Source organism: Cricetulus griseus, assembly GCF_003668045.3.
Source record: "Cricetulus griseus strain 17A/GY chromosome 1 unlocalized genomic scaffold, alternate assembly CriGri-PICRH-1.0 chr1_1, whole genome shotgun sequence".
Classification (NCBI taxonomy): domain Eukaryota; kingdom Metazoa; phylum Chordata; class Mammalia; order Rodentia; family Cricetidae; genus Cricetulus; species Cricetulus griseus.
In genome coordinates this window covers 96,830,040-96,857,062 of record NW_023276807.1, presented here as the reverse complement: position 1 = coordinate 96,857,062, position 27,023 = coordinate 96,830,040, and the positions used below count along the sequence as shown (strand labels likewise).

The 27,023-nt window shown below is 40.0% G+C and overlaps 1 long non-coding RNA gene across 1 annotated transcript in view; it reads right to left on the bottom strand.

The window, feature by feature from the left end:
• The window catches only part of LOC118239716, a 42,064-nt gene extending 17,010 nt beyond the window's left edge, over window positions 1-25,054 (bottom strand). Inside the window, exons 1-2 of the long non-coding RNA XR_004772538.1 lie at window positions 24,862-25,054; window positions 23,782-23,891 (exon numbers count right to left, since the gene is read on the bottom strand). This is a non-coding gene — a long non-coding RNA (uncharacterized LOC118239716). The remainder of the gene's footprint in view (window positions 1-23,781; window positions 23,892-24,861) is intronic.
• Between the last annotated feature and the right edge of the window lie 1,969 nt (window positions 25,055-27,023).

Sequence of the window (27,023 nt, the reverse complement as noted above, 5' to 3'; positions counted from 1 at the left end):
TGAGAATAGAGGAAGGAGGAGAGAGCCAGGTCAAAGGTGCAGAAAATATTTTCAACAGTATCATAGAAGAAAATTTCCTTAACCTAAAGGAAGATGCCTAGGCTGGAGAGATGGCTCAGAGGTTAAGAGCATTGGCTGCACTTCCAGAGGTCCTGAGTTCAATACCAAGCAACTACATGGTGGCTCAAACCAACTATAATGATATATGGTGCCCTGTCCTGGCATGCAGGCATACACATATATGCAGGCAGAACACTGTATACATAATAAAGTAGATGTCTACAAAGGTACAGGAAGCATACAGAAAGAACATCAATAGATTGGACCAAAAAAGCAAGTATCATCACTACACAATAATCAAAACTCAAAATGTACAGAATAAAGAAAGAAAATTAAAGCCTACAAGAGAAAAAAAAACAAGTAACATATAAAGGCAGGCCCATTAGAATACCACCTGACTATCCTAAAAGCCAGAATCATGTAGACAGATGTTCTACAAACTCTAAGAGACCACAAATGTCAGCCCAGACTTCTATAACCAGCAAAACTTTTAGTCACAATAAATGGAGAAAGACATTCCTCAATAAAGACAAATTTAAGCAATATCTGTCTACAAACCCAGCTCTACAGAAGGGACTAGAAGGAAAATTTCACCTGAACAGGTTAAACATAACCAAGAAAACACAAGGGATAAATAATCTCAGAGCAGCAAATCAGGGAGTGAGGACCCAAACACCACAACAAAATAATGGGAAGGAACAAACACTGGTCATTGGTCCCTCAGCATTAGTGGTCCCAATTTCCCAATAAAAAGATTCAGACTAACAGATTTCATATGAAATCAGCATCCATCCTTCTGCTGCATCCAAGAACCACACCTAAAGCTCAAGGATAGCCATCAACTCAGAATAAACTGATAGAAAACTATATTGCAAGCAAATGGATCCAAAAAAGAAGACAGAGTATTAATTTTAATATCTGACAAAACAGACCTCAAACCAAAACTAATCCAAAGAGATATGGAAGGACCCCATATACTCATCAAAGGAAAAAAATCTATCAAAAAAAGGAAATTGCAATTCGAAATATCTACACCTTGTGTTTACAAGGCACCCATAAAGAAACACTCCTACAGTTTAAATCACATATCAAAGCTTGCACAATCATAATGGGTGACTTCAATACCCCACTCAATAGACAGGTCATCCAGACAAAAACTAAACTGATAAATGCTGTAGGTAACTGACATCAAAACCAAATCAACCTAATAGACATTTACAGAACATTTCACCCAAAAAACACAAAAGAATGGAACATTTTCTCTGCACCTCATGCAATTTCTCCAAAATTGACTGCGTTCTTGGACACAAAACAAGTCTCAACAGATACAAAAAAAAATGAAATAATACCCAGCATCCTATATGAACACTATGGATTAAAGCTGGATATCAACAACAGAAACAACAAAAAGTTTACAAACTAATGAAAATGGAATGGAGAATGGATCAAGACAGAAATTTGAAGGGAAATTTAAAACATGATAGATATGAATGAAAATGCAAACACAGTGTACCCAAACTTATGGGATGCAATAAAGACAGTTCTAAGAGGTAAATTCACAAGCCTAGGGTCCTACATAAAAATAGGTAGATAGATAGATAGATAGATAGATAGATAGATAGATAGATAGATAGATAGCCAATAGATATAAATAATAGAATTGGAGCGATCTCATACTATTAGCTTAGCACACATCTAAAAGCTCTATAAAAAAAAGAAAAAATACACAAATGGATTAGACAACAAGAAATAACCAAACTCAGGGCTAAATCAATAAAGCAGAAACAAACATCCAACAACAGCAAAACAATAAAAGAAATCAATGAAATGAAGAGTTGGTTCTTCAAGAAAATCACTAAGATTGTCAAATCCTGTTGTTCAGTGGCATTACAAAGGGGCATCTGGAGATGAGCTCCCACAGTAGGAAGAAGCCAAAGCAGGCCAGGGGCCATGCAGCACATTGCAGTTGGGCAACCTTAGGGTAAGCAAATATATGGTGGTATGGAAGGGAGAGAGGTACACATGACTATAGACCTATAGAGAGAGACATACCTGAAGAGGCAAAGGCCATGAAGAACAAGCTGATGTGGGATGCCTGTTTGCCACACATGGACATGGTGTCAGCCAGTCTGGGGCTGTTGCCAAGGGCTATCCATGTCTGGGTCCGTGGCCCTACTGCAGCCTTGGTCTGTGAGAAGTCCATAGTGCCTGATACCACCAGGGGCTGTGAAGATGTCTGGGGTCAGGGATGCTCCTTCTAAGGACATCTGGGTCTGTGTTCCTACATCAGCCAGGGTCTGTGATGATGTCCATAACCCATGTCACCACCAAGGGCCACACAAATGCCTGGGTTCTGAGTTACTATGTGTGACCATGGTAGTGACTGAGGGACTTGCAGTGGCTAAGGGTGGGATGATCTGGGTAGCCTGCATTGCCACCAGTGACCTTGGAGTCACCTGGACCCAAGCTGCTGCTGGGGGCCATATCTGAGTCTGTGGCCGGCTTGGATGTCAGTGGGTCCTGTTACCACCGAAAGTAATGCTGATGCCCATGGTCCAAACCTTGATTCCAGAAAGATGGCCTTCCCCTAATAGTAGAACTAGCCCCCATACTTGGAAAAGTTCACCCCACCCCTCACCATGGGAGAGTTGACTCCACCCCTCACCTGAGAGAAGCAGTCCCGGTGTTCCAGACCAATCACCTCAGCTGCCATCCAAGTGCACATCCAAGGCTTGGAGTTGACACACCTCAACATCTACCCCATTTATGATCTGTTGGAGTGTTTATAAGGACTGATCCTGCAGAACCATAGTCACAATGGCTCCATAATTGGGGCAACAGCAAGATATTGGAGAGGAATGTCAATGGGAGTTTAGTTTTGAATGTGTACCAAAGCCTGAGGCCTTGACCTAGACTGACAATTCATTACACAATGGACATTTGAAACTAATGCTGTTTGCATATAAGGGTATATTGCATGATACACAGCAGCTCCCATTGCCATTAAGATGAATGAAGAGGAGATGGAGAGGTAGGAAAGACAGATGAACAAAATGTTTTTCCTTTTTGTAAATTATTATTTATTTTTATCTTACTTTTATTCTTTTTTAGCTTTCCTTTGGGGGAAAACACTACAAGAGTGAGGGGCAGATAAAGAGAGTCTGTGATATGAACAGGATTGGGGTGCATGATGTGAAATTCCCAAAGAATCAATTTTTAAAAAAAGACTGTCAAACCTTTATCCAAATTAAAAGGCATGAAAAGAAAATTTTCAAATTAACATAATTATTGAAAGAGGTAAGTAGCCACAGATACCAAAGAAATCCAGATAATCTTATGACATACTTTAAAAACTTTTATGACCAAATTGGAAAACGTAACAGAGATGGATAATTTTCTCAATATATACCACCTACTAAAATTAAATCAAGGTCAAACAGATCCATAATATCTAGTGAAATAGAAGCAGTCATTAAAAGTTTCCCAACCAAAGCCCAGAAACAAATAGTTTTATCACAGACTTCTACCAGACTTTCAAAGAACAGTTCATGCTACTACTCTTCAAATTATTCCACAAAATAGAAACAGAAGGAACATTGCCAAATTTTTTTAAAAGGCCACTCTTATCCTGATACCTAAGCCACATAAAGATCAAATGAGAAAATACAGGCCAATTTCCCTTATGGACATAGATGCAAAAACTCTCAATAAAATATTAAACACATAATTAATGTAAACCAAATATTAGAACACATCCAAAAGACCATCCACCATGGTCAAGTAGGTCTCATTCCAGCTATACAGGTTATGGTTAAACATATGTAAATGAATAAATGTAATTCACCAAATAAATAAGCTGAATGACAAAAAGTACATAGTCATCTAATTAGATGCAGAAAAGGCCTTTGCAAAATTCCAACACCCCTTCATGATAAAAGTCCTAGAGAGACCAGGGATACAACAGACACATTCTGAATTTGTGCTAAAGTCAGGAACAAGTCAGGCTGTTAACTCTCTCCATAGCTATTCATTGCAGTACTTGAAGACCTAGAAATAAGACAACTCAAGAAAATCAAGGGAATACAAATAGAAACGAAAGAAGTTAACCTATATTTGTTTAGAAGTGATAAGGATTCTAGACATAAGAGACCCTAAAAATTTTACCAGGAAACCTCCCTAGCTGATACCTTTCAGCAAAGTAGCAAAATACAAAATAATATGCAAAATGTTCAGAAAAACAATACCTTTCACTATAGATTAAAAAAAAAAAACAAAATATCATGGAATAACTCTAACCAACTAGTAAAAAGCTTGCATAATTGAAATTTTTAAGGCATTGAATAAAGAAGTTAAAAAAGATATCAGAAGATGGAATGATCTCCCATCCTAATGGAATAGTAGGATTGATATAGTAAAATGGTCATCTTAGCAAAATTAATCTAGAGATTTAATGAAAATCCCCTGAAAATTCCAACAGGATCTTTTACAAAACTTGAAAGGATAATTCCAGCTTCATATAGAAACACACAAACATGCACACACACACACACACACACACACACACACACACACACACACACACACACACGGGGGGGAGGGAGAGAGAGAGAGAGAGAGAGAGAGAGAGAGAGAGAGAGAGAGAGAGAGAGAGAGAGCTAAAATATCTGAATAATAAAAGAACTACTAGGAGAAGCAGAAGTGTTTTTATGAGGCTTCAATAACCTTGAAGCCACACAAAGACACAACTAAGAAAGAGAACCAGAAGCCAATATCCCTCATGAACATTGATGCAAAAATTACTGGCAAATTGAATCCAAGAACGCATCAGAGAAATCATCCATCTCAATCAAGTAGGCTTCATCCCAGGGATGCAAGGATGGTTCAACATAGGAAAACTCATCAATGTAATCCACCATATAAACAGACTAAGAAAGAAAAACCACATGATCATCTCACTAGATGCCGAAAAAGCCTTTGACAAAATCCAACAGCCCTTCATGAAAAAGGTCTTGGAGAAATCAGGCATAACAGGAATATACCTCAACAAAATAAAAGCAATATACAGCAAGCCGACAGCCAATATCAAACTAAATAGAGAGAAACTCAATGCAGTTACTCTAAAATCAGGAACAAGACAAGGCTGTCCACTCTCTCCATACCTCTTCAATATTGTCCTTGAAGTTCTAGCTAGAGCAATAAGACAACAAAAGGAGATCAAGGGAATACAAATCAGAAAGGAAGAAGTCAAACTCTCAAGATTTGCAGATGAAATGATACATAAGTGACCCCAAAAACTCTTCCAGGAAACTCCTACAGCTGATAAACACCTCCAGTAAAGTGGCAGGATACAAGATTAACTCAAAAAATCTGTAGCCCTACTATTTACAGATGACACATGGGTGGAGAAAGAAATCAGAGAAACATCACCCTTTACAATTGCTACAAACAACATAAAATAACTTGGGGTAACACTAACCAAAAAAGTGAAAGACCTGTACCTTAAGAATTTTGACTCTCTAAAGAAAGAAATTAAAGAAGATACCAGAAAACGGAAAGGTCTCCCATGCTCTTGGATAAGCAGGATCAACATAGTAAAAATGGCAATCTTGCCAAAAGAAATCTGCAGATTCAATGCAATCCCTATCAAAATCCCAACAAAATTATTCACAGACCTTGAAAGAACAATTCTCAACTTTATATGGAGAAACAAAAGACCTAGGATAGCCAAAACAACCCTGTACAATAGAGGAACTTCTGGAGGCATCACCATCCCTGACTTTAAGCTCTATTACAGAGCTATAGTCCTGAAAACAGCTTGGTATTGGCACAAAATAGACAAGTAGACCAATGGAATAGAGTTGAAAACCATGAAATTAACTCACACATCTACAAACACCTGATTTTTGACAAACAATCCAAATATATACGCTGGAACAAAGAGAACATCTTAAACAAATGGTGCTGGCATCACTGGATGCAAACATGTAGAAGACTACAGATAGACCCAAGCCTTTTGCCCTGCACAAAACTTAAGTCAAAATGGATCAAAGACCTCAACATAAACCCAGCCACACTGAACCTATTAGAAGATAAAGTGGGAAATACCCTTGAATTAATTGCTATAGGAGATTGCTTCCTGAACATAACACCAGTAGCACAGACACTGAGATCAACAATTGATAAATGGGACCTCCTGAAACTGAGAAGCTTCTATAAGGCAAAGGAGACAGTCAGCAAGACAAAACGGCAGCCCACAGACTGGGAAAAGATATTCACCAACCCCACATCTGACAGAGGGCTGATCTCCAAAATATACAAAGAACTCAAGAAGCTATTCTCGAAAACACCAAACAATCCAATTAAAAAGTGGAGTATAGAACTAGACAATTCTCAATAGAGGAATCTAAAATGGCTGAAAGACACATGAGAAAGTGTTCAACATCCTTAGCCATCAGAGAAATGCAAGTCAAAAAAACTCTGAGATGCCATCTTAATTCTGTCATAATGGCTAAAATAAAAAACACTAATGACAGTTAATGCTGGAGAGGATGTGGAGAAAGGGGAACACTTCTCCACTGCTGGTGGGAGTACCAACTTGTACAGCCACTTTGGAAATCAGTATGGCGACTCCTCAAGAAAATGGGAATCAGTCTACCACAAGATCCAGCAATTCCACTCTTAGGCATATACCCAAAAGAAGCACATTCATACAACAAAGACATCTGTTCAACGATGTTTATAACAGCACTATTTGTAATAGCCAGAAACTGGAAGCAGTCTAAATGCCCCTCAACTGAAGAATGGATTGAGAAATTGTGGTACATTTACACAATGGAGTACTACTCAGCAGAAAAAAAACAATGGAATCTTGAAATTTGTAGGAAAATGGATGGAACTGGAAGAAACCATTCTGAGCGAGGTAACCCAATCACAAAAAGCAAACATGATATGTACTCACTCATATGTGGATTTTAGACATAGAGTACGGGATTACCAGCCTACAATCCACACTGCCAGAGAACCTAGTAAACAAGGAGGACCCTAAAAGAGACAAATTTTGTCCCCTGGAGAAGGGGAATGGGTCACCATCCCCTGAGCAAATTGAGAACATGGGAAGAGGGGGGAGGGAGCTACGAGAATGAGAAAGGTAGAAAAGGAAGAATGCAGAGGTCATGAGGGAGCAGAAAGGTTGAGTCAGGTGTAGATTAGAAGAAAGGATATGTGATAGATAGGGTTTTAGTTGGGGGGTGGCAGAGGAGGATGAGAGGGAGAAGGGAACTGGGATTGTCATCTAATTCAATTTTGTTTGCAATTCAAATAAATAAAACATAAAAAAAAAAAGAATTACTAGGGATGTCACCATTCCTGACCTCAAGCTATATATACTACTGGACTATATCAATAAAAACATCATGATGTTGGCATAAAAACAGACACATTGATCAATGAACTTGAATGGACACCCGAGTTTTGATACATACCAACCAAAAAAGAGCATCTTCAACAAATGGCACTTGGCAGACAAAACTTAATGGCTGCAGGTAGATGAATTTAAACAGATCCATATTTATCACCTTGCACAAAATTCAACTTCAAATGGATCAAAGACCTCAACTTAAGGACAATCACACTGAATTTGATAAAGAAAAAAGTTGGAAATGGTCTTAAACTCATTGGCAAAGGAAAGAATTTTCTAAACAGAACACTTTCTATCACAGGCAATAAGAACAACAATTAATAAATGGGACCTCAAAAATTCAGTATAGTAATAGACACCATCATTTGGATAAAGTGGCAGGCTACAAAATAGGAAAAGATTTTTGTCAACTACAAATATAATAAAGACATTGTCAGGAGCCAGCCCTGGTTAGATATAAAAAAGTCTCCTTTACAAGAGGCCTGGTGACCTCCATGCTAAACTGTCAATTAGTCAAGCACCCCACCCCTTAGGTTATTGTTCGAGATAACCATAGGAGGTTCCGGACACCTGCCCTGGCCTGAGAGCAGTTAACACCCATTCCTCCTGCACTTCCTCTTTCTTCCTCCCTTCTCTTGAAAAACCCCTTGTTTATAATCAATAAAATTAGACCTTGACAAGGACACTGCTTGGTCTGGCTTCTCTTTCTCATCCATTTATTTTCAGGCTTAGTTCACCTCAGACCCATGAATTACTGGAGCCCTGCGGGCTGGAAAAGATTTTTGTTAACTACAAATACAATAGAGACATAATATCCAAAATACATTTTTCTTTTTTTTTTTTTTTTTTTGGTTTTTTGAGACAGGGTTTCTCTGTGTAGCTTTGGAGCCTATCCTGGCACTCGCTCTGGAGACCAGGCTGGCCTCAAACTCACAGAGATTCGCCTGCCTCTGCCTCCCAAGTACTGGGATTAAAGGCGTGTGCCACCAAGCCCAGCTCCAAAATACATTTAAAAACACCAAAAAACTGGACATTAAGAAGTAAAAAACCCAATTACCAAATGAGGTACAGATCTAAACAGAATTCTTGAAAGAGAAAGCACAAATGACTGAGAAGAACTTAAAGAGGTATTCAAAACCTTTATCCATTGGGGAAATGCAAATCAAAACTACTTTGAGATTTCAATGTATACCACTCAGAATGGCCAAGATCAATAAAACAAATATTACTTTAACTGGGTAAAGGTGTGTTTCTTTTTGTTTATGCTGCATTTGTTTAATTATAATCATATGTTGGTGTTTCATTTTGTCTGCCTAAGGTACCTGATTGGCTAATAAAAAGCTTGACCACGGGACCCAGTTTGGCTGCAGCAGTGGGCTCCAAACACCGAACACCCAGAGGCAGCCCGGTCTCCATCCGGCAGCCCAGGTAGGCCAGGGGCTGTTTCTGGCTCCTGCTGGTCATCGCTGCTCAGAGTCATCTGACACAAGTGACCATATGGAGTTCGGCAGCGGGATCGGCACCCGGAGGCCAGTGACAGCTCTGCCTCCAACTGCTGGCCCAGCAGAACCCGGCACGCCCAGACCGGGGTAACAGTGACAACTCCATCCATGAGAAGAGGACCGACATCAGAGTATTGTATCTGTTTGCATCTACCAGAAGGGAACCGTGGTCCTACACCCACCAGGAGAACAAGAAACACCTGCTACACCCACCAGAAGAAAGGATGAGAAGAGGACAAGGTAAAAGCACATCCAACAACAGAAAACCCAATATGACACCACCGGAGACTAGGAACCATACACCAGTAAGACCTCAACATCACAATGCAGATGAACCAGAAGAGAATGACCTTAAAAACATCTTCAGGAAAATGATAGAGGACCTCAAAGAGAACATGAGAAAATCCCTTAAAGAAATTGAAGACAAAACAAACCAAAATTACAAGAAACAGTTCAAGACCTAAAAACTGAAATAGAGACAATAAAGAAAGCACAATCTGAGGCAATGCTGGAAATAGAAAAGCAATGACAGTTTGTGCTGGAGAGGATGCAGAGAAAGAGGAACACTCCTCCACTGCTGGTGGGAGTGCCAACTTGTACAGCCACTTTGGAAATCAGTATGATGACTAACTCAAGAAAATGGGAACCAGTCTACCACAAGATCTAGCAATTCCACTCAGGCATATACACAAAAGAAGCGCATTCATATAAAAAGGACATCTGTTCAACCATGTTCATAGCAGCATTATTTGTAATAGCCAGAAACTGGAAGCATCCTAGATACCCCTCAACTGAATAATTGATACAGAAAATGTGGTACATTTACACAATGGAGTACTACTCAGCAGGAAAAAAAAACAATGGAATCTTGAAATTTGCAGGAAAATGGATGGAACTCAAAGAAACCATTCTGAGCGAGGTAACCCAATCACAAAAAGACAAACATGATATGTACTCACTCATATGTGGACCTGCTTTATGATACATAGTAGTGACCGTGCTTTATCAGAGCTGTTTTTAATGATGTTGCTCAGAATGGTTTCCTTCCAGATGATGATTGAGAAGCTAATTTAAAAAAAAAATGGTGCCAGGCACCACAAGGGTAACAGAACTGTGCTGTTTTTCTGGGATTTTGTTTTTTACTTTTTTTTTTAATGGAGAGTGCTGGATGTCTCTACAATTTTGTTCAAATGACTGCAGAACCTGGAAAAGCTGTTGCTGCTATTGATGCATAACATACTGCCATTATTGATATATATATATAATATATATATATATATATATATATATATATAATTTGAATTTTTGGAAACTTTAGCTGTGCTGTCAACTTTGGAAAAAAGCATCCCAGTTTACCGCATTCAGTTGTCATTGTACAAAAATTAACAGCCATATTGTTCTAGAAATGTTGAACTTAATTTTTTTCCATTTATACAGGGGTAATGCACTGTATTAAATATGTAAGGTCTTAAAAAAAAAGGCATTTTGATCGCCAGTCCCATATGAAGGGATGCTCTCTTGACCTGGACACATGGGGAAAGGCCTAGACCTGGTCCAGGATGATGTGGTAGACTTTGGGGAGCCCCTTTTGAGGGCCTTACCCTGCCTGGGGAGTGGAGGGGGGATGTCTAGGGACAGGAGGGATGTTGGGGGGGAGGGTTAGGAGAGGGAGAAGGGATTGACATCTGAAGAAAGTTTGTTCCTAATTTGAACTAATAAAATTAAAAAAAAAAAAGCTTGACCACTGCCAGGCATGGTGGTGCTTGCCTTCAATCCCAGCAATGGAGAGGCAGAGCCAGGCTGATCTTTGTGAGGTCAAGGTCAGCCTGGTCTACAAAGTGAGTTCCAGAACAGCTAGGACTGCTACACAGAGAAACTCTGTATCCAAATACAAAAAACAAACAAACAAGCAAAAGAAATAGCTAAGCAGAGAAGTTATAGTCAGGGCTGGCAAATAAAATAAGTAGGAGAAATCTAGACTCAAGGAATAAAAAAGGAGAAAGAACGAGACACCAAGGGCCAAAAGCAAGGCATCCGCCAGACAGTCAGACACAAAGGAAACAGAAAAATAAGACATACAGGATTAAAGAAAGGAAAAACAAAACAAAACAAAAAATAACAAAAAAAATAAGGCAAAACGAAGATAAATAGAAACAGATTAAAACAAGAGCTAAAATAAGGTCGAGCTTTCATAACTAATAACAAGTCTTGCTGTCAAGATTTGGGTGCTGGTTGGTAACCCAAAAGAAAGCCTGCTACAGTGAATATTTACCCATTGCTAGTGGGAGTACAAACTTTTCGATACTACAAATATCAGTGTGGCAGTTCCTCAGGAAGATTGGAATCAATCAACCTCAAGACCCAATTGCACTCTTGGGCATACACCCAAAGATACTTCATCCTACCACTGAGACACTTGCTCAACTGTGTTCATTGCTGCTTCATGATAAAAGTCCTGGCAAATATCTATCAATGGATGAATACTCACCAGTGGATAAATGGATAAACAAAATGCAGTACACTTTCATAATGGAATATTACTTGGATGTTAAAACTGAAATTTTCAAGTAAATAGATGGAGCTATAGAAATAATCAGTCTGTGTGAGGTAACCCAGACCCCCAAAGACAAATATGGTATGTATACACTTATATGTGGATGCTATTTGTTAAGTCATCGATAAGCAGGCTATAATTCATATAACCACAGAAACTAGGTATAGGTAGTCAGTTATGGATTTTGAGGGGAAAATCCTAGAACAGAAGGATCAAATAGGGAGAGGGAGGGAAACGGAGGGATGAGGAGAATTTGGAAAGGGACATTTGAGGGACTGTATGGAAACCTAATATAATAGAAGCTTCCTAAAATATATGATAGTGACCTAAATAGAATCTCCCAATAATGTGAGAGACAAAGCCCCAGTCGACATCTCTCATTGCCAAATGAAGGCTCCAGTTGTGGGAATAGGTTACGTCTAATTGAGTTGTTGACCAAAGCCACCTCATGGGAACCCCAAACAACCCAGGCTATTGACAAGACAGTGGGTTGCTCTTCACAAACTATTGCTAAAGATAAAAATTATTGGACATGGAGAGTCAATCAGGTGCCTACCTAGAGTCTTCACCCCTACTGTCTAGTGTTTAGGATACTAGAAGGTGCTCTGCATACTCCCATAAGACAAAGGTAAACACCAGCCTAAGATGACATATTATTTATGATTTAATAAAGTTTGCCTGAGTCTTCAGAATACAAAGCTAGCCACAATCCATAGAGCCAGGCAGTGGTGATACACACCTTTAATCACAGCAGCCATCCTAGCTACCCATAAAGCTAGGCAGTGGTGGCACACACCTTTAATCCCAGGTCTCAGAATATAGGCAGATGGATCTCTGTTAGTTCAAGGCCACACTGATCTACATGAAATTGATCCAGTCATAAAGAGAAACACTTCACACAAAGATGATCTCAGCACTTGGGATCACAAGCATTTAATCCCAGTACTAGGAAGGTATAAAAGGAAGAAGTGAAGGGTCTCATGTGGAGATTTAGTTTCCAGACAGGGAGAGTTATTGTCTCTGAGGATTCTTGGAGCCAGGATCGCCCTTTCAGTCTGAGGTAGAGGTAAGAGTTAGTGGCTGGCTGCTTTGTTTGTCTGACCCTCATCTTGAACCCCATTATCTATCTCTGGGTTTTTATTTTTCATGTTATAACAACCCATCTACAAACCCTTCAATCTACAATGATGACCTGAATGCAAGATGCACTACCCCAATAGTGTCACAAAGCTTGTGGGAATAACCAACCAATATCATTAAGATCATTCCATGAGATGTAACCATTCTCAGTACTGCCCTGGTGGCCAAAAACTGAATAGTAGATAGGTCAGGGAGCTATGGAAAAACCAAATATTACTGTTCTGCTAAAAGAAAATAGTAATAAAATAAGTCCTAATGGCATTCTGCTACACTCATAGATCAGTGTCTTACTCCTCCATTATCAGAGAAGCTTCTTACTTCTGTAGATGGAAATAAATACAGACCACCTATAACTGGACAATTTACAGAGAGTTAGAGACCTTGGAACACTTTGTCTTAAATGGGTTGTTTCCATCGATTCCCTCCCCTCAAGGCCCAGGGAACCCTGGAGAAGAGAAGGGGGAAAGATTGTGAGAGTCAGCAGAAATGAAGGATTCCAAGGAAACAAGGCCTTCTATACACAGCAGAACACAAATGAACTCAAAGAGACTGTAGAAGCAGACACAGGGCCTACGTGGGTCTGCAGTACATGTGGTCTTCATGCTGAGAGTGAATGTGGACACAAGTCACATCACAACACAGAAGCCACCTCCAATTGATAACTACTTGCAAATGAAAAACTAGTTTTCTTCAAAGGAGCCTCACTGAGTATTCAAAACACTATGAAAGACAAGCCTCATGCCCAGCAGTAAATGGCCAACACAAAACAAACTCAATGGTACTTGAGGTGTTTTTGCCTCATGATGCTTTTTCTGAGCTTTTTTTTTTTATTCTAACATTACAGATCTTTTGTTTATATATTATAGCTTCCAACTTCATGTTTTATTGGTTTTTCTGAGTTTGCTAATGTGTGTGTCTCTGTGTCCATGTGTGTTTCCATCAATTTTTAATTGTTGCTTTGTTTTGTCTTGTTCAGGTTTGCTCTTTCTATTTTATCACATTTGAATTTCTTTCCTTTTATATGTCTGTTTGTTTTCTAATGTAAGAAAAAGAAAGGGTGTGGATTTGAGTGGGTGGGGAGTTAGAGAGAACCTTGGAGGAATCAGCGGAGGGAGAACAATAATCATTTGATTTCCAGTAAATAATAAAAGGAAATAAATAAATGAATAAAATTATAAAGACTTTATGGTTACTCAATGACCTCAATGACTGCCATATTTAAATATTGTAGTGCCTCCTATGAATTTATTGGTAGTCTGGCATTGTCTGCACAGTTATCTCTCCCTATCTAGGAACCAAAACATTCTGAGAGTGGAGACTTAACAGAAACCCTCTAAGACAGTGGTTCTCAGCCTTCTTAACACTGAGACCCTTTAGTACAGCTCCTCATATTGTAGTGGCCCCAATCATAAAATTATTTTGTTGCTACTTCATAGATGAAATTTTGCTACTGTTATGAATCATAATTTAAATACCTAATATGCAACCCCTATGGATGGGTTGAGACCCACAGGTTGAGAACCACTGATCTAAAAGGTTTACAAGTCTTAGAAGAGACCCTTAGCAGTCCAGGAAATCAATGTTCACAATTTAGCTGACCTCAGGGATTGAACTCAAGGATTTTTCAGGCTATTTGTTAAAGTCCTTGAAGTCAGTTGTACTGTTGTCTGCACAGGTACAGGCTTACTAACTAAACAAGTGCCCAGAAGGTTGGGAATGGGCACTCAGTACTCAGCCAGTACCAGCACAAAAAGACTCCATGATTTTTAGATGCTCCCTGGAGATTGCTACTAAATCTCAACTATGGGATGTCACAGCATAGAGGGGAGGAAGTCAGAAGCAGTACAGATGTCCCATGAGTGGCCCAAATAGTGAAGCTGAGTGTCCAAGACTTCAATAAAACTAGTGGAAATTTTTTAAATAATGGAATAAAAACTGTAAGCAATCAAACTATGCAAATGATAATTTTTGGGAAGGAAATACAGTATCAGAAATTAAAAGATTACAAAAGAGTTTTAGCAGAAGGACACAAGAAAACAGGGTTATATCCAACTTGAGGAAAATACTAAAAATGCAATAGAAACTTTCCTATCTGAAATACCAAACGCAAACAAAGAAATACACGAAAGAATATTAAACCTGAGACTTAAAGAGAAGTTACGGACTAATATAGGAGACAGTCAATGAAAGGGACCCTGGTACATATTGTTGTGCAACCCTGCTGCTTTGAAGTGGTTGGACCTAATGGCTCACATCTACTGAGAATTGGCAGTTCTGAATACAAATATATTATAATTTTTATCTACAATATAATATAGTTTTGAATATAAATATATTATAATTTTATTTATAATATAATATAATTTTGAATGTGAATAGATTGAGACAACAAAATCAACTTTGGGACTAAGATTGACAGCATAGCCATGGAAGAGCCATGGTTTAAACCACTTGGCTAGAATCCATTTTCATAACAAAAGCTTTCATAAATTGTATGAGACCTCATTAACTTGGTGAATCCTCAGCTAGAAGTTCAGTACTTACCAATATTGACTCTGGTATCAGTCAATAATTCTATGTCTATTTTATGTTACTATAACAAAATACTGAAGGCTGAGAAATGTATAAGGAAAAAAAGTTTTTAACTCACAATCAGGGGGAGCAAAGTGTGCCAGAAGACAGCACAACTATTAATGGGACTAAAATAAACAACCAGAATGTACAAAAGAAAGACATCCTCTAAGAGAAGAAGCAAGAAGGGAGATTCACCAGTTATAACTGTCATGTCTCATACTAACTAGTGTGTTGACACATTAACTACTGAAGGGCCTAATACTGGTAAGGTCCACATAACCTTGAGAATGCTAATTCAGTCTAACAAACATCTACTCAGGAGAGTAAGCCTGCCCCAGGAGCTAATCAGGTCCCACTTCTGCTGTTGTTCATTAGATATTATTGAAGCTTATTTTACAGAGTAACTGAGTAGCTGATGCACAGAGCCCATTCTGTGCTTCTTCAGGGTTCGTGGATTTCCAGTAGCCTTGGTATCTTCTAAGTTGCAGTCACAAGCCACTATACCTCTTTTGATGATATTGAGGAATAACTGAACAGCTCATTCACTAAGCCCCATCTTGTATTAGTGGCCACCCCTTAATTGCATCTTTCTTTGGGTTTGATAGATACATGTGTAATGTATACAACATCAAAGCATTATAGAAAATAGTAAGCCTTTGTCCCCATCCCCCCTCCCATAACAGGATGCTGACAGGTCCAGTCTTGCCCAGGTCTCCTGCTGTTGTCACATCTATGGCAGCAAGAATACAGCAGAGATGTCTTGTTCCAAAGACAATGCTCTACCTCATTTAATTCTTATATTCTTTCTTCCCTGTCTTCCATCATGTTCTTTGAGCTTTGGAAAGGGAAATATAAAAGTCCAAAATATACTTAAGCGTTTGACATCTTCACTTCTGCTGCTGCCCCCTGCAAAATGGAATTTCTCTGACCAAAGCTGTGGGAGCAGCAATCTATGGGTACAAACACAGTTTTTAAAAATTACTCATGAGGTTGTGTGTATGTCTGTGTGTGCATGTCACAGGAGTGCAAGTGCCTAAAGATGACACCAGAAGTCCCAGAGCTGGAGACACAAGCAGTTGAGAGCTACCCAAAGTGTATGCTGGGAACTGAATCCAGGTCCCCTGCAAGAGCTCTAAGCAAGTTTCAGCACTGAGCCATTTTGCAGCCCAAAGCACAACTACTCAGATGGTCTGAGCTCTTTAAAGTCCCATTCTCACCACTATCGTTAATTGGAGACCAAGCCTCCAACACACATCCCTTTGGGGACACAAACCACACCCAAACCACAGTCATTCTCTTAAATCAAAAGTATCACAGCTTGTTTCTGTCATCACATTCAGTTGCTAGCAACTGCAGTAAAACAACTTGAAAAGCAAAGAACTGGAAGCTGATTATATTCTAAGATGACATTCATATTTGTTTAGAAAGTTCAGGAGAGTTTCTAAGTAATGGTAGTCAAATTGGCAGAATAAGGAACCAAAATCTTGACTTTCTGGATAGAAACACAAGTATTGGCAAAACTGTAAGAATCAAACTTTAGTAACTTGGAAATCAACCAAGAGCTTCAAAAACAGAAGTAGACTTATTTAAAAAATAATAATAGCTTTGTTTTAGTAAGAATAGCAAACTTAGAATGGGTTTAAATTTCTCCAGTCCCATCTTCACTCTGCCCCAACACCATCCCCACATACCATCCCCAAACACACTGTCCTACACACCATTCCTCTCACACCATACCTGAACACACCATCCACACACACCTTCCATACATACCATCCACACACCATCCCATACACACCATCCACATATACCATCCAAACACACATGAACACACACCATCCTATACCATGGCAGCAGCCTTGAAAATAATACCTGCTTCCCCACTACTTCAGAGAGCAGAATGGGCAACACAAAGAATTGCATGATTTATATTCACACAAGCATACACACATACACACACACACAAAAAAAAAAAATACTTGAATAATCACCCAGGAATGATTGTTCATGCCTTTAATCTGAGCACTCAGGGGAGGGAGCAGGTGGATCTCTGTGAATTTAGACAGTACAAGAAGCTTACGGCAGACCAAATAGAGTGAACCACAAAAAAAGTCACCTCACCACACCAAGCACACAGAATAAAGAAAGAATATTAAGAGTAGCAAAGGAAAAGGGCCAAGTAACATATAAAGGCAGACCTATCAGAGTTACACCTGACTTCCCATGGAAACTCTGAAAGCCAGAAGGTCCTGGATAGATGTTTACAAACACTAAGAGACCATGGATGCCAGCCAAGACTACTATAACCAGCAAAACTCTCAATCACTATAGATGGAGAAAACAAGAAAGATATTCCATGACAAAACCAGATTTACACAATACATATCCACATATTCAGCCCTACAGAAAGTTCTGGAAGGAAAACTCCAACCCAAGGAAGTTAATGACACTCACAAAAACATAGACAATAGATAATCGCACTTTACCAAAAGCCAAAAGAAGAAAGGGGGGGAAATCCACACACAATACCATGACCAAAAACAAATCCAAAACAAACAATAATTAAAAATCAATGGTCATTAATTTTCCTCAATAGTGATGGTCTTACACCAGGCATTTGTGGCATACGCCTTTAATACCAGCACTCAGGAGGCAGAGGCAGTCGGTTCGAGACCAGCCTGGTCTACAAGAGCTCCAAAGCCACAGAGAAACCCTGTCTCGAAAAACAACAACAACAACAACAAAAAATATTGATGGTCTTAACTCACCTTATAAAAAGACACAGGTTAACAGAATGGATAGGAAGGCAGAATCCATCCTTCTGCTGCATACAAGAAATGTATCTCAACTTCAAAGACAGACAGTACCTCAAAGTAAAGGGTTAGGAAAAGATTTTCCTATCAAATGGAGCCAAGAAACAAGCTGATGTGGCAATCCTATTATCTAATAAATTAGACTTTAGACTAAAATCAATCAAAAGAGATGAAGAAGGTCATTTCTTATTCATCACAGGAAAAATCCGTCACAATGAAGTCTCAATTCTGAATATCTATGCCCCAAATACAAAGGCAACCATGTTCATAAAAGAAAAATTACTAAAACTCAAATCACCCATAAAACCTCATGTGGGACTTCAACACCCCACTCTCACCACTATACAGGAATACCAGACAGAAACTTAACAAATAAACAAAAGAACTAAGAGAGGTTATGACGCAATTGGGTTTAACAGACATCTATAGAAAATTCCATCCAAACACAAAAGAATATACCTTCTTCAGGGCCACAGGGACCTTCTGTAAAATTGACAATATACTCGGCAACATAGAAAACCTAAACAGATACAAAAATTTGGAATAACCCCCTGTTTCTTATCAGATCACCGTGCTTTAAAGTTAGAACTTAATACCAACACAAACTGCAAAAACCCTACAAACTCATGAAAATTTGAAAACTCTCATTTGCAACATTCCTGGGTCAAGGAGAAGATAATAAAAAGAAATTAAAGATTCCTAGAAATCAATGAGAATGAAGACACAACATACCCAAAACTATGGGACACTTTGAAAGCAGTGCTAAAAGGGAAAGTTCATAGCAATAAGTGACCACATGAAGAAACTGGAGAATAGTCACACTAGAAAATTAACAGCACAACTGAAAGCTCTAGAACAAAAAGAAGCAGAGTCACCTTGGAGGAGTAGATACCAGGAAATAATCAAATTGAGGGCTGAAATCAATAAAGTAGGAACAAAGAAACAATAAAAAGAAACAATGTTCTATGAGAAAATCAACAAGGTAGACAAACCTTTAACCAAACTAACCAAAGGCAGAGAAAGAATATGCAAATTAACAAAATCATAAATGAAAAGGGGGATATAACAACAGTCACTGAGGAAATCCAGAGAATCTTCAGGTCATACTTTGAAAACCTGTACTCCACAAAAATTTGAAAATTTAAGGGAAATGGACAATTTCCTGGATAGATATCACTTACCAAAATTAAATCAAGAACAGATAAGCAATTTAAATAGACCTATAACCCCTGATGAAATAGAAGCAGTCATCAAAAGTCTCCCTACCAAAAAAGTCCAAGACTAGATGGTTTCAGTGCTGAATTCTGCCAAAAATTCAAAGGAGAGCTAATACCAATACCCACAAAGTGTTCCACACAATAGAAGCAGAAGGCTCATTGCCAAACTCTTTCTACAAGGCTACCTTGGTACACAATCCACACAGCTAAGACACAATCAAGATAAAGAACTACAGACCAATCTCCCTCATGAATATCAATGCAAAAATGCTCAATAAAATACTGGCAAATCCAGTCAGGTGTTGGTGGTGCACACCTTTAATCACAGCACTCGGGAGGCAGAGGCAGGCGGATCTCTGTGAGTTCCAGGGCAGCCTGGTCTCCAGAGCAAGTGCCAGGATAGGCTCCAAAGCTACACAGAGAAACCCTGTCTCGAAAAACCAAAAAGAACAAAAACAAAAACAAAAACAAACAAAAATACTGGTAAATCCAATCCAAGAACACATCAGAGAAATCATCCACCATGATCAAGTAGATTTCATCCCAGGGTTGCAAGGACAGTTCAACATATGAAAATCTATCAATATAATCCACCATATAAAAAAATGCAAAAGAAAAACCACATGATCATCTCACTAGATGCTGAAAAAGCCTGTGACAAAATCTAACACCCCTTCATGAAAAAGGTCCTGGAGAGATCTGGGATAATAGGAACACACCTGAACACAATGAAAGCAATATACAGCAAACCAACATCAAACTAAATGGAGAGAAACTAATGCAATTTCTCTAAAATCAGGAATAAGACAAGGTTGCCCACTGTCTTAATATCTCTTCAGTATTGTGCTAACTAGAACAATAAGACAAAAAAAGGAGATCAAGGGGAAACAAAATGGAAAGGAAGAAGTCAAACTTTCACTATTTGCAGATGATATGATAGTTTATATAAGTGACCCCAAAAACTCTATCAGGGATCTTCTACAGCTGAGGAACATCTTCATCAAAGTGGCAGGATACAAAATTAACTCAAAAAAATCAGTAGCCCTAATATATACAGATGATAAATCCAATGAGAAAGAAATCAGGGAAACATCACCTTTCACAATACCCACAAGCAACATAAAATATCTTGGGGTAACACTAACCAAACAATTGAAAGACCTATATAGCAAAAACTTTGAGTCTTTAAAGAAAGAAATTAGAGAAGACACCAGAAAATGGAAAGATCTCCCATGCTCTTGGATAGGTAAAATTAAAATAATAAAATGGCAATCTTGCTGAAAGCAATCGACAGATTCAATGCAATCTCTATCAAAATCCCAGCACAATTTTTCACAGACCTTGAAAGAACAATTCTCAACTTTATATGGAAAAACAAAAGACCCAGGAGAGCCAAAACAACACTGTACAATAAAGAAATGTCCAGAGGCATCCCCATCCTGACTTCAAGCTCTATTATAGAGCTATAGTCCTGAAAACAGCTTGATATAGACACAAAAATAGACAGGTAGACCAATGGAATTGAATTGAAAACCCTGATTAAGCCACACAACTATGAACATGTGATTTTTGACAAAGAAGCTAAAATTATACAATAGAAAAAAAGAAAGTGTCTTCAACAAATGGTGCTGGCATAGCTGGGTGCTGGCATAACTGGGTGCTGGCATAACTGGATGCTGGCATGTAGAAGACTGCACATAGATGCATGTCTGTTGCCATGCACAAAACTTAAGTCCAAATGGATCAAATACCTCAACATAAACCCAGCCACACTAAACCTCTTAGAAGAGAATGTGGAAAGTACCCTTGAACAAACTGGTATAGGAGACCGCTTCCTGAAAATACCAGTAGCACAGACACTGAAATCAACAATTGATAAATGGGACCTCCTGAAACTGAGAAGTTTCTGTAAGGCAAAGGACACAGTCAACAAGACAAAATGGCAGACCACAGAATGTGAAAAGATATTCACCAACCCTACATCTGACAGAGCGCTGATTTTCAAAATATACAGACAACTCAAGAAGCTATTCTCGAAAACACCTACTAATCCAATTAAAAAGTGGGGTACAGAAATAGACAATTATCAACAAAGCAATCTAAAATGACTGAAAGACACATAAGAAAGTGCTCAACATCCTTAAAAATCAGGGAAATGCACATCAACACAACTCTGAGATACCATCTACACCTGTCAGAATGGCTAAAATCAAAAACACCATCACCAACTAAAGTTTATGCTGGAGAGGATGTGGAGAAAGGGGAACACTCCTCCACTGCTGGTGGGAGTGCCAACTCATACAGCCACTTTGGAAATCAGTATGGAGATTCCTCAGGAAAATGGGAATCAGTCTACCACAAGATCCAGCAATTCCGCTCTTAGGCATATACCCAAAAGATGCACGTTCATACAACAAGGACATCTGTTCAACTGTGTTCATAGCAGCACTATTTGTAATAGCCAGAAACTGGAAGCAGCCTAAATGTCCCTCAACTGAAGAATGAATACAGAAAATGTGGTACATTTACACAATGGAGTACTACTCCGTGGGAAAAAAGTAATGTAATCTTGAAATTCTCGGGCAAATGGATGGAACTAGAAGAAACCATTCTGAGCGAGGTAACCCAATCACAAAAAGACAATCATGGCATGTACTCACTCATATGTGGATTTTAGACATAGAGTAAAGGATTACCAGCCTACAATCCACACCACCAGAGAAGCTAGGAAACAAGGAGGACCCTAAGAGAAACATATGTGGTTCCTCGGGGAAGGGCAAAGGGACAAGATCTCCTGAGCAAATTGGGAGCATGGCAGGAGGGGAGAGGGACCTAGCAGAAAGAGAAAGGGAGAAGAGGAGGTGTGAGGAGGACATGAGGGAGCAAGAAGGTTGAGTCGGGGGAAGAATGGAAGAGAGCAAGATAAGAGATGCCATAATAGAGGGAGCCATTATAGGTTTAAAGAGAAATCTGGCACTAGGGAAATGTCTAGAGATCTACAAGGATGACACCAACTAACAATCTAAACAAAAGTGAAGAGGCTACCTTAAATGTCCTCCCCTGCTAATAAGATTGATGACTACCTTATATACCATCCTAGAGCCTTCATCCAGTAGCTGATGGAAGCAGAAGGAGACACCCACAGCTAAACACTGAACTGAACTCCTGGAATCCTGTTGCAAAGGGGTCAAGACCAGGCTGGTGAAACCCACAGAAACAGTTGACCTAAGCAAGGGGGAGCTCATGGACCCCAGGCTGATAGCTGGGAAACCAGCATAGGACCGATCCAGATTCCCTGAACATGGGTGTCAGTGAGGAGGCCTCAGCAATCTATGGGATCTCTGGTAGTAGATCAGTATTCATTCCTAGTGTACGAATAGACTTTGAAAGCCCATTCCACATAGAGGGATACTCTCTCAGCCTAGACACATGGGGAAAGGTCTAGTTCCTGCTCCAAATGATATTACAGACTTTGAAGATCTCCCATGGAAGGCCTCACCCTCCCTGGGGAGCAGAAAGGGTATGGGATAGGGGTTTTAGTGGGGGGCGGGGCAAAGGGGAGGAAAGGAGAGAGGGGGAACTGGGATTGACATGTAAAACAAGCTTGTTTCTAATTTAAATAAAAAATAGAAAAAAATAAAATGTCAGAAACTATAAAAATAAAAAAATAAATTAAAATAAAAAGATAGAGACCCGGGTGAAACTAACTTAAGCTTGTAAGAAAGTGTGTCAGTTTGCGGAACTGGAAGCTTTACTACAGACCAAGCTCGGCATTGGTGACCTGTTGGTCCTGATTCTTCCTCCTGCATCCCTGCCTCCAAGCTGCTTTCATCTTGAAACTGTTTTATCCTCCTTATCTAGTCCCCAGCTGCACCTCCTGTATGCCATTCTTCCTACCCAATTACTCACCTGGTGCCCCATGAGATGGTTCCGTTATTTGTCTCCGATTTTGCAGATGAGGGGTCTGGTGCACTGAGGTTAATTCTTAGCCAAGGCCCAAAGGCTATGCTGTAGACAGCACACTGCTTAGGGCAGCTTTTCAATTTTGACATCGGGGACCATAAAGTTCTGTCCTGAGCCTTTCCATCCATCTCTGGTGTAACAGCTGGCCATTGGGCTTGTTTAGAAAGGCCATCTCCCTATATCTGGCAATCAGGGAACCTATGAAGGCTTTTAGCCGCTACCACAAGACAATTTCAAGGAAGCTATGCTTTACAGTGGCACCCTACAGGCCCTGCCTACAGACCCCACCCTATAGACTCCGCCCTATAGTCCCTGCCCTGCTCAGGGCCCTCCTCCCTGGTCTCACTATCAGGCCAGCTACTTTCGAGTAGTTCTGTGCAAAGCATGCCTGTGAAGGCACCTACTACATGACTCTTACGTCAAGCTTCACTCGTTCTTTTCAATGATCCAACAAAAGCATGTCAGCTCCAACCCTTGAAACTGGGAATGTAGACTCTCAGCTGGTGACTTTACAGTATCTATGGGTCTGTGCAGGACCTACCTCTGTTCTGGCAGCTCACACTGTAGACCCCCTACTGTAATCATGGGCTCCACGCTTCCCAGGAGTCACTGAGGGAATTCAGTTCCTATGAATCTTCAGGCAGAAGCACTCTGAGAAATCAAATAGTGGCCAAATGGGAGAGAGGAAATGCTAGCTGCATTCTGAAGACCTCCCAAAACCTCTAGTCAGAGCATGCAGACCCCTGAGAGGGTCAGATATGTGTTGCCCACCTCCATAGCCCATAGTCAGCAAGGAGCCAACAGCAAAGTCAGTTTCTCAGGATATTTTGGATGGGTTAGTTAGTTAGTTAGTTAGTTAGTTAGTTAGTTAGTTAGTTAACTTGCTCTTTTAGCTGCCAATTCTAAATTGTGATAATTTACATTGTATCATAAATCATGTGACATCCTATAATCAGACAGCATCAAAGATCTTGATGGAAGATCGCTGTACAGGCAAGAGATGGATGCAGCAAAAAGAAAACAGAACTGAACTATTAGTCAAGGTGCCTTATGGGTCTGCTCCTAACTGCCCTGTTCAAGCACAGAAGGGAAAATTGGGCTAGGAAGAAGCAGACTGAGAGTGGCAATTAGAGCTAGCCCAATTAGGCTCCCCAAAGGCAATCTAGGTATAGTCTGACCTGTGACCCAAGACCAAAAGCAATGCTAGTCTGTAAACATTTAGTGAGTAAGCAAGGCAGGCACCTAAAAGGCAGACTCCTGTGCTAATGGGCTTTCAGAATACCCGTTTATTTTCAGGTAAAACTTGGTAGTGTAAACTGTGCACTGTCCTCAAGTCCTAAAGAGAGACTGCTTGGGAACTGGCCCACATCTATAAGGATGTGTTTATGGCCTTTGTTCAAGGAAAGCATCACTCTGGAAATGATCTCATCCTGTCCATGCCTGCTGCTGGTCATCTTTTCCCACTCTACTGCTCCTTGGCTGTGAGAGATGTGAGTCCATGGCCTTTGGTTACAACTGGAGCCAAGAAAATTCTGCAGAAGCTTAAAGTGAAGAAGAGACGCTTCAAAAGGCAGAGCCCTATGATAGGAACAAATAAACACAGCTTCATTGTTAGACTGACCTGGAAAAGGCCAATGCCCTTTTTCTTGTCTCAGTCTGGGTCTATTTTGAAAAGAGATTTGTCACATCCTTGGGTAAGGTCCCCATTCTCCTGAGTTTCACTGCTCTTTCTCAGCAGTGTCTCTCACTTGCAAAGCAGGGGTCCTGGAAAGCTGTTAACGTGTAGGTGATTTGAGAGATCAGTTGCCTTGAGATGAAAGGCATGTGTGGGCTGTGACCATTCCCTGCAGCTTGTGGATGTTTAGGACTCTTGTCATCACTCTCAGGAAGTCTGAATCACTTCCTATAAATGTTTTTGCATAGACTCACCTTCATTGCTGCAGCTGTGAGGTATTTCTACTTCTAGTGTAGATTTTGATGCATGTGTGGTACTGGGAATTGAAGGTGGTGCCCCCATGAGCTGGCAAGTATTATCTCACTGAGCTGAATCCTTAGCTCCTCATTTTCTGCTTTGAGGCAAGGCTCAAAGCTTTGAGCTTCCTACTTCAGTCCCCAGGTACCAGGGATTACAGGCATGCACCATCAGGCATGGACCATAATTTCTGATTATTAGTGTGGATACCTATAGACGTTTGTCATAATGAAATTTCACTGATGAAATTTCAGTAAAATTCCATTTGTAAATTTCATTAAAAACCTGGGAAACTTTTATACACTGGAGTCTTAGCATGTTTCTGGCTGTGAAAGTTTTATCTGTCAAACTGACACAATCTAGAATGATCTGGAAAGGCCTTAATGAAGGGAGGTCTATGTAAGTTTGACCTGTAGATAGGAATGTAGAGAAATATCTTGGTTATAGTAACTGAAGTGGGAAGATCCACTCACTATAGGGAGTTGATTGCAAGCATGCATGCATTTGTTTTCCCCCCTTTGACTGCGGATGTAACCAGCTGCTTCACTTCCTGCCAAATTGACAACCTCCCCACAACCTGGAATTTGAACCTTTCTCCACTAAGTTGCTTTCATCAGAGTGCTGTAACAGCAATGGCAATATTACTAAGGCATCTTTGGAATGCTGAAGTTCTATTACTGTTCCCCACAGGTGTTTACAGTGCTGAAGGATAGACAGAATGGGGTCTGGGAGCTGAGGGGAATGGTAGCTCCACTTGACACAGAGGCTGAGGTAGCTTCAGCCTTTCCTGCCAGAGCAGCTAACTCAGTGCAGAGTATGACAGCTCCTGCTGCTCACTGCCTGGCTCCCTTCAACAACCGGCTTACAGTACAAGGAAGCATTCATGATAAGATGCTATTGGTAAGGACCAGTAACCTTTTTTTTTTTTTTTTTTTTTCCGAGGCATGGTCTCACTGTAAGTCTTGGCTGCCTGGAATTCACTATGTAGACTAGCCTCAAAGTCACAGATTTGTCTGCCTCTGCCTTCCAGGAACTAAGATGGATTGCATACTGTCAGGGCCCAAAAATATCAATTATGGTATTTCAGATGCAGGCCTCAAACTCTATCCCAGGAGCTCCAATCTCACATTGTCTTTTAGATGTCAACTGGTTTCCACTTGGCCTCAGTGGAGATTGTCTCCTAATTTGCATAACAACAGACCTAGGCCCTGGGTGGGCCCACACCTATTCTGAGGGCTTATATATGAGCCTAGGGACTGGTAAGAGGCTGATGAGGACCTGCAGTTTTAGGGGTACCTCTAGGATTAAAGGAAATATTAATTTCAGCTTTAAACATGATAATAGATGTCTTTTGTGATCACCCCCACTGTTGGAAAGCTATTTAAAAGGATGCTTGAACGAACCATAGACTCCAGTCTCCAGCATGGACTGAGAGTCCTCCTGAGATGACAAGATGCCTCTGTCTGGTCTTTATTGGGGTAGCTAGGAGTTTCCTGATCCACACTCTCCCTGTCAGGGATGGACCGGGTGCTGTTCAGCTGACTCCAAATGCAGCCCCAAAGACATCAGTCCGGAATAGATGGATTCCATTGCTTGGGACTGATACAGGCTGAATCCCGGCAGCACACCAAGTATGATTTTCTGCTGCTCTGGGTTTCCTTATTCTTTCTCTAAAGCTCCGTGTGCCTGGTTGTCTACCATGTTGTTGGTCTCCATGATGTCTTAATCAACAGACTTGCTTTTCATCTTTTCTTTTTCTTCTCCATTTCCCTCCTCTGAACATCTGCTTGCCTGGGGTTTTTTCTTTTAAA